We start from the raw sequence: 8,758 nt of genomic DNA on the forward strand, positions 1-8,758 counted from the left end.
AGATAAAGATAACAACATGTCATTATTTTTATAACAATATTTTAATTGCGAATGCATTGCTATAGTTTTAATTTTATCGATCTTAATGTGTAATTGTTGATATGATATGTTGTATAAATCTTATTATTAATTCAGTGTCTAATTTTAAAATTTTTGTCACACCCTCATTGACGAACAAGAAATGTTATTTCCTACAGGTCATTCTCATCGCTCTCTTTCCTCTACATTGGTTCTGGGGAAAATAAATTGTGATGAACTGATCCTTGGAAAACCAACCTCACAACACCAATTAATGGTAAGGAGACTTATTGTCGATGAGTAATCGCAATTATTATGTGTGTGATTTGGCGCTGTCTCCCTGACTCCGAATTTGTGCTTTGTGTATTTATTTTCTCCATAGATAAATTCTATAACTATAAGCGTTGGATTTAATAGAGTATACATAAATTGCAAGTAACTATATTTTTAGTTACCCAACTTGCAGTGTTGCTATAGAGTTTGTTGTTTATACTCAATCAATAGGAACTATACTATTAGAGGCTCACAAGCCTACAGTGAAATGATATTGGGTTTCATACAGACAAGCAATGAGACATATTCTTCTAAATTGGTAGTTCCTTGATCTCAGACTCTAATGTATATATCTTGTAAATTTGTCAGGACTGTACTATGAGTGATGTTGTATCAAAATGAGACAGAACATCACAATAATTTTTTTTGACTGGTAATATGGACAAACTGTCTCCTAATTATGCAGTGCATTTTTTGTAAAGTACTATGAAAAATGAAAATTAATTTATTAGAGAAAAGATTGACAGAATGCCTCCATTAAAATTATTTTAATATGATACTAACAAATTTGGACTGTCTAAAGAAACCATATAAGTACTATTATTATTAGGCTAAGATGCAGCTGCTAAATGCCATTTTATTTATGATATTATATGAGACATATCATTGGTGCACTGTTTTAGTCACAAAATGGATATTACAGTCAGTATCGAAGCATATATAAGAAGATAATTAATAAATCGTGCTAGGCTAAGCCATGCCCCAAACTGAAAAAATCTACTCTTTGAACTGTTTGATTAATTCCTTGGAAATAAATATCATACTAATGTAATTTGTCCAATGCATGCATATCACTGTAAAAGGCTATATGGTTATCTTAACAAGTAATTTATATCTTACATGAGTGCAACGCTGTGTAATCCAAAAGTCGTGTGAATTACTTGTTTGATTTGTAGTAACATATCGTACCAAAAATGTTACACTGAGTAACATGAATTCTAGATCCCATAATACTCCAACCATTATTCAAAGTAGATGTTTTTTATTGTGTGAAGCTTCTCTAGAACTAACTGAGACATCATTAACATTTGCAACAGAATAGTAAACGTGATGACAAGTTGGCAAATGCTAGCATGTTTTTCCACTCATACCCACCCAGGCACTTATTTTGCATAATCATAATGCTTGCTTGTTTATTCAAAGCAACTAGATGCTTATTCAAAGTAGGCAGTTAGTTTGAGGAAATACAGTAAACAGCCACTGACTGTTTCACAAACGTTTGCTGAATAACATGAGAATTGTTGGGACAACATTTTTTAGTGATTAAATGTGTGCAATTTAAAGTAAATCAACATCAAACCACTGTTTAAATAAATTGATTGCTTTAAGGCTATTTTAGTTGCATACATCCATGCAAATATATTATATGTACGTGTACTGAATTGACCAACATCTCATCATCAAAATTCTAATGACTCCATATGAATAGTTGACTCCATAATGCATTAATTATGATTAGTAATGAAAACAGTATAATGTTACTTTCAATTTCCATCAAATAATTTGCTACATGCAACCGTATATAATCATAATATTGATTAAATTCAATAAGCATATGGTAGGCATGTTTCATGCATGTGCAATCTGAATTTAGCATACTTGATTTTTCTCTCAGTGCAGCAATTTCTGCTATAATTCTGTCTCACCCACCCTTCCCAGGAAAGATGATGTAATATCTTCTCTTTGCAACACAAGGCCACCATTATGGGTTACATTACAAGCATATAACATGATTCAATAGGGATAGCCCTCATAAAGTTTCTATTAGTGTTGGATTCCTCTAATCTAATTTTTTAAAAATAGATTATATACTCTTAATAGTATTGATGACTCTGTGAGTCATTGACATTGAGTTGGCTCTCACTAAACTCTATATTCATTATCTATTATTATAATGAAAAACACTACCTACACCAAAAGGAATAAGTGTCAACTCAGTAATTAAGTCCATAAAAATACCTGTGCTTGTACCCAGGATACTTGCACCATTTGGCAAAATAAGAGTTACCGTGCACATGCATGATGCCACATGTTAAACAAATTTTAATAAATATTAGAATTTATTAAAGTTAGAGTTATCATATACAAGGTGATTAATATTGATCAAGCTATAATAACTATTGCATTACTTTACATTTACAAGATTATATATTTACTTTTCAAAGTGGCTGGTTATTCAACAAATATGGTTGCATTTACATTAGTATAAGTATTATTACATTGTCAATTGCCCCTTTATTGATTACACTTTGATATGTAATCATTACAATGCAACAATATGTTCAGCTTAAGAAGGTCTAAATGTACCATATACATGTCATTGTACCATAACAAGTGATAAGTAAATAAAATTTTTTTTGCAAAGAATACAATAAAAATATTATTCTAAAAATCTTGATTTCAATTATACTATTATTCAAAGCATGGATACTTGATAATACATTTTTATTTGTTAAATGTTCAATATAAACCAAAAGCATTCACAAAAATGATGACAATAGTTATAGCTAGCACTCATCAGATAGCTATAGAAAATATGTACCCAATAATAATAATAGTTGGTAACTGTGATTCCTATATTATTATATTGGGCAATGGTGATTTAAATCCTGAAAGTAGTGGTGAATTTGTCAATGGCGCTTACCTTATCTTTACACTCTTTTACTTCATTGTTACTTTTGACTTAGTAGAAAAGTTACATATCTCTAATACTTATTAGTGAAAGAATCAATTTAATCACATCCATGCAATTAATGCTCCAGTTCAGTCTGGTGCGTCTATACACACCCACAATCTTACATACTGATCTGTTCTCTTGTATTGTATAGGTACTGACTTGCCTTACTGCAAAAACAGATACACTACAATGTTGTAATGAACAGTCCTTGGTGGAAGAGAGGCGTTCTCTAGGAGAGGGTCTGTTGGATAATCTTATTGATGAAATTGCTATAAAATAGGAACAGACTGGATTATATTGATAACGACTTTCGAGATTGTATGTTAATAAATAATATGTTTATTATATTGGAGACCGTGAATGGATGGATTGTCCATTGTTGAAAGTAACAATGAACTTTTTATCAGACAAATATAGAAGCTCAGTGGGACAGTCAGAACGTTGGACCTGGCCCAGTGAGGACAGTTTGTTACATCATGATCCACCTGTGCTATATTTGATCAGACTGACGAGTAGTTTTATTGCTGAATTAGATATTCATACTCTGTGTTAGCTGTTGTCTAGTCCTACATTGCCTACTAAATGTGATAGATAGCATAAGCTAAATATACATATCAGTAATCATGGAATAGACTTAAAAGAGATGGAATCATAGAAAATTACTTTTAAACATTAAAAGCCCCTTACATTTTAATTACACACATTATTGACATACCAAGACACACAAGATAGTCCTTATTGTTGTTCATTATTAGCAATAATAAATGTTACATCATTAATGTATTCTAGTAAGTCCCCCTGGATATCTCTCCTGATTGTTATAATAACCAAATACAATTAAGTTAAATCATCACTCGTTTGCCTTTTGTTGTTGTTGTTGTTGTTGTTATTATGTTTATTATATTAATATTGTTATAATGACAACAAGATAACATACAGGTAATTGAAGCTATAGTTTTCTGACACAGAAATTAGTAAAACCATTCATTTGTTGTTTTAGTCTAATACCAGACCTAAAAAATGAAATTCATAGATTGTTCGTATTATTGTTCACAAACCTGTAGTAAATCTTCTGTGAGGGAGAAAGGAAAGGTGTGGGTAGATCAAGAGATTTGATGATTGTTAGATATATATGGAATATAGTGGCAGTTGTTTGTTAATATCCTTTAGTTGTTGATTTTTGATGAGAGAATCATATTCTTCTCTTTGACATTTTGTTGATATGGTCCACTAAATGTTGATAACAGAAACAATCTTCCTGTTAAATATGTAAATACTTTTTAAACCTTTGTTTTTTAATGGTTCTATAATATACAGCAGCATAGTGTCTTTGATACTATTAAAATAAATTGGTGGCTTTAACGAATTCATGTACATTTTGGTTGCATGCATCCCTACAATATACATTAAAGTGTATATAGGACTTCATAGTAACGTTTCTGGTCTTGTATCTTACTATAATCATAGTTCTAACTATTAACTACATGAATAGTACATTTATTACATTAGTAATGAGAAACTGTACAAGATGTTTATACTTTATTCAGTTTATTGTATCAACTAGTTTTGCTACATACATGTAATCTATATAATGATATATTGTTTGAATCAACCAATCAATTTATACAGTGTACCTTAAGTTTATGAGTGAATAATGATAGTATGTCAGCTTTTGGTTTAAATATTTATTAACACAACTTAATATCAGTTACAATAAATTTAAGCTTAACAATAATTTTTAACATGTCTTTGTCCATACTACTTCATTTTTTTTAATCATATATGTATTGTGGCCTGTAAAGCTAAATCAACCCATTATGAATGATGATCAATAAGTCTACTATGTATAATAGTTATTCAAACAGGACTGAATAATTATGTGCTCCTGTTCAAAGGGAAGTGTTTTCACATTGCTATGTGGTCTTCAACCTTACTTCAAAACAATCCTTACAAAATTTATACTATAATTATTATTTATTTGCTACCATCATATATTGTAGTGCTCTGTATATAGCATTCATCACACAATGCAAGATGTTAAATCATGTTTTGTCATTCAGCACTGACTGTACAGATACTCACTTCTTAATTTACTTTTTCTATAGATGTCTACAGCATTTTTATTCCACGATTTGTGAGGTCTTTCCGCCCACCTCTTAATATTACAGTTAACAATAATGTCTATGAGGAAAATCTGAGAAGCAATTTTTACTTTCGTAAAGACACCCTAATGAAGCAAATTTTACAGTTGTAGGTTTTACTCAAGGAATCATCATTGAACAAGTGAATCTGATAATTAATAGTATAGTTGAACCTCAAGTTGTGAATTTTACTGGCAAACAACGTGATTGTGTTCGAAATGAACTGTTAAAACAAGTTAACCAAACAGCTAAGAATATAATTGATGCGGAGTCTTAAAGAACTCCGTCGAGCTGCAACAACTTGAACCGTACAAAGTTCTGGTTTACAAACCAGTTTCTTCCAAACTTGACTTCATATTTTGTTGGACGTAATAGATGTGCAGATACCTTCCTTAACCTGACAATATGTCCAGCTTGTCGTGCTGATATTCCTCCACTTTGTAAGCCTGTCTGTAATGCTGTAATATATGGTGTTATGCTGTTGTTCAAAATGGACTTCGAGGTCAATTTAATGACCTGTGGGATATAACTAACCAGTTGATAAACATTTCAAGAAATGCAACACGGAATATAACTATTTCTTCATCTAACATTTTATTGGTATGTTAATTTAATATTTCTAGTTTATACTTCATTTATTCTTTAACTAGGGTCTAAATGTTATAAATATTTGTAATCTCACACTTATGCAACCACCCCCACTACGTGAAAGTAATGATGATGGATATGAATGAGGAACTAGAGATACCTGATAGGATATTACGTAATGCTACTTTACTTGAACAAGCTGGAATTTTTAATTATGGTAATTATTCAACTTACACGCAATATTTCACAGAAAATATTCAAACAGGTCCTATGATTGTCCCTTAGTATACATGTAGTGATTGGATATGCCTATTTTTATTGCATGGGCATGCAAAGTGTACCAAGTAATTAGTCCTATAATTGCTCTTGGGCCAAGTGTTATACATCAGGTGATGTCCACTTCAAAATGTTCTATTTTTGTGTTCAATCATTGAAGGTGACAAATGAATTAAACTATTCAGACATGTAAACATGTTAACTTCTAATACATAGATTGTAATTAACAAGTTACTGTGAGTACAAAATATGATAGGTGTGTCTGATTGTACTTCAAGATACAGTTCCATATCTTTATAATTTCAATAGTACAAAGTGTATAATATTAGCAGTTTCAAAAACAATCATAGGATGATTAATCACTTCTTATTTTTATTGTAGTATCCAGCAATGAATAAAATTAAACTACATAGTCATACTCAACCTACAATGTGAATTAAAGTAACCTTTATTGTGAGCTATAACAAAAAGGATGTGACTATTGTATCATAGCTTCTGCTAACCCTCTAATCTTTAAATTTTAGCATCTTCAAACAATTATAGTATTATTTTAAATCTTGTTAATTAATTGTTTTTAGACATGAAGGGGCCTATTCATTGTCGAAACAACTTATTGAAAATTGTTGGAATGGAACATACAATGAAACGCTGTATACTGGTCCTATCTTTACTAACACATCCATTGAAGGACAAAGTAAGAGTGATAAACTTGCTATAAAAATATTGTCATTGATTTAAATTATTTAGTTAATAATCCTTATTATAATGTTACTTTGACTGATATACGAAATGAAGTTAATCAATTAGGTAAGTTCAATTGTAGTACTTATTATTAATAATTATTAAATTTTATATAGGGAACCCTGTGACTGACTTTATTAATAGTGAGCAGTTTCAAGAATATGCTCCCATGGGTCTAGTCCTTACAGAGGACACGACCAACATCAACACCAAACACCAACACCAACGCCTGTCTTTCCACAGGACACCAAACACCCACACCCACACCTGGTGGAGCAAGCATAACAAGTGCATCAATTCTAATTATGATTTTAGCTACTCTGATGGCTTTCCTATTTTGATGAAGCAAAGATAAATGCAAACTTTGAATCTACTTTTGTTTGAACTTTGTAGTTAATATAATATCCAAATTTATTTTAGTTTCCATGCTTACATTGATAATATTTAATATATTACTGATAGATAGATAGTAATGATGTCCCACAAAGTCTTTTGTAAACCAGTCCAACATATGACAATAAGTACAGTTAATCATGATCAATCAATGTATTTATGATCAGTCAATCTATTTATGTGAAGCTTGTCATTGTCTTGGTAAGTCTCTTAATTTACAAGTAGCTTTTCTGGGTAAGTATGATTTAGTATCAAAATTAATACCAAATGAAGACTACGAGTTACTTTGATGATTTAATGGACTGATTCGCATTTATATCAGAAGTGGCTTCGTGTCTTCCTAGCAGTTGGGAATTCTCACTGTTGTTAATTCAGGATGCTGACTGCATATGCACACCACGCTCATTATATTGTTTATAAAGATTAATACCTCAGGCTAAGTTTATTAACTTCAGGCTAAGCCGGGTGAATGATAGAGAAGCATCATGGCCAATTTTCTATTGAAGTAAGGTTTCCATTAAGGGTAACAGTCTATCTACAGTTTGACTCTATAAAATTATTATTCCTATGTCACTGGTTTGTCAGTAACAGTTCATCTTAGAAGCTACATCCATTTAAGGTAGAAAGATAACTACAACAAATCAAAGTGGTGGGATAGATAAGGAAGCCAAGGATAGGTCATTCTATCCTTGAGCTCAGAGTTTCTCCTTTCCTTAGAGTCTGTAATTTTCATCAATCACTTGAATTAGCTTTTGACCTCTCATAATATGGAAAACTAAAAGTCCATTGTAAAATATATAGAAACATATTTTTTATATTCTTAGGAAGTTGTGACATTTAAATTGGTGGACATGGAATATTTTCTAATTTCCAATTTCTAAACAGATTTAGAAACATTATATAATAATTTCTTTACATCTCTAGTTTGCAGTGATTGCTGTGGATTCATTACAGTTCATTACCTCTAATTAATTAAGGTAACACTACAAGTTTAAGATTATCTATTTGGAAACTAGCTACAATAAGAAGAGTATATAGTAAACAAATAGAGGAATAGATGTCCATTGATTATCTAACAATGTAATTTAAAGAACATTCACAAATGTTACTATATTATAATATGATCTTATATCTTGATAATTTTAATAATATCTTCTCACACACATAATGAACACAGAGTTGTTTAACCATCATGTCTGAAAGGAAATAACACTTCATTTGTTTATAATATCAACAGTCTATGTGTGTATATACATTGTACATGTTTTTCATTTCTATAGAATCACAGTGCTACATTCATACATGTACAAACGTACTATATGTAGTGAGTGAATGTTCTTGATATATTTAGTACAACACATGATGTTAGTCAAGTTTCTTTAGTTATCTCACAAGATGAAATAATAATCATTTTGTAAATACATAAACGTATTACGTTCATGTTTTGAGCATTTCTAGGTCCACCTTACAAAAAATACTTAACAGCTCATCAGAATGAAAAACCCTCAAAAACGTGTAAAAAGATTCTCATTGCAAATATTTTGTTTTAAGTGAGAGATCATCAGTAACTGTTTTGCCTTTAATATCTGTC

Source organism: Gigantopelta aegis, unplaced genomic scaffold, assembly GCF_016097555.1.
Source record: "Gigantopelta aegis isolate Gae_Host unplaced genomic scaffold, Gae_host_genome ctg2248_pilon_pilon, whole genome shotgun sequence".
NCBI lineage: Eukaryota > Metazoa > Mollusca > Gastropoda > Neomphalida > Peltospiridae > Gigantopelta > Gigantopelta aegis.